We start from the raw sequence: 1,163 nt of genomic DNA, 5'->3' as shown, positions 1-1,163 counted from the left end.
TATTTGTCTCGCCAAGCATCGCTCCTCTGCACGCTCAAGTGCACGCGCATCATGGACCCAACAATAAACTTTAATTGTTTGATCGCGAACGAGCAAGCTCTCAGCCTGGACGCGGCCTTAGTTTGTTGGTGTTACTTCCTGGACATCCAAAGGTCGTCCAATAGGAAGCTGCAATGTCACACCACCCCCATTGAGTAAACACAATGGTAATGTCTGTATACAAGTTTTATTAAAGTTAATTGCAGCCACTTTCTTAGTCTCAATATTGCACCTCTGCATTTCCCTTTGCATGACAATCACAAAACTTCATTTTTTTTTCTTGTCCACTACTTTTCTGCTTAGGAGAAAATCCATTTAAAATAAACTTGGGGCCATATTGAATATTCAAGTACCAGCTTTTTAAATCCAGTCCTGTTTTTCGAAACCTGGGTATCACTGCATCCTTCTTTCCTCTGTTAACACGTTTGCTGCTGGAAAACCGGAAACCCATTACAAGGCAGCAAGAGGGGATAAGCTGGGAAGTGAAACCGGCCTCTTTCAAATTGTCTATACCACAGAATGTCATTTAGCATTTTTGACTTTCAGGTTTATTTAATTTTAACAAAGAAATGTAACTACACATTAAATGCGTGCTCATTTGCATGTCATTTCCCAGAATCCCTGACTGCAGTGGAGGCACTGCATGCTAAAGGCCGCGATTATAGTGGCCCGCGTGCGCACACGACATAATGCGCCACGAGTACAAATGTCACTTGAGCAGTTCAGCCAATCAGGGTGAACCAGCATGGCGAGGCGTCCACCACACCTCCCCATCGCCTCCAGCCTCAGTGCATGTTTCGCGTGAGCGAGAGGCGCACGTGACGTCACTATAATCCCCGGTGGTGACGGCGGCGCGCGCTACAGCATGCGCGTCCCACAGCACAGCCTTCTATGGGGCAGGCCCCAGTGACTGTGTGTGTGTGTGGACGCAAAGAGCTGTGACGCGTACACTGGCAGGGAAGACCAAGAATTTTGTCTTCCCGTGCAGCGATGCGGTCACCGTGGTCGGCGCACAGCCAATGGCAGGGCAGATATGCCCGACATGGCCCGCGCTCCCTAGAGCTCCCCTACAGACCCTGTAGTCTGTGCATGCGTCGCCATGCCGACAGGCGCGTGTGCAGCAG

Source organism: Ascaphus truei, chromosome 5, assembly GCF_040206685.1.
Source record: "Ascaphus truei isolate aAscTru1 chromosome 5, aAscTru1.hap1, whole genome shotgun sequence".
Classification (NCBI taxonomy): Eukaryota; Metazoa; Chordata; class Amphibia; order Anura; family Ascaphidae; genus Ascaphus; species Ascaphus truei.
Note: the sequence above shows the minus strand (reverse complement) of the source record.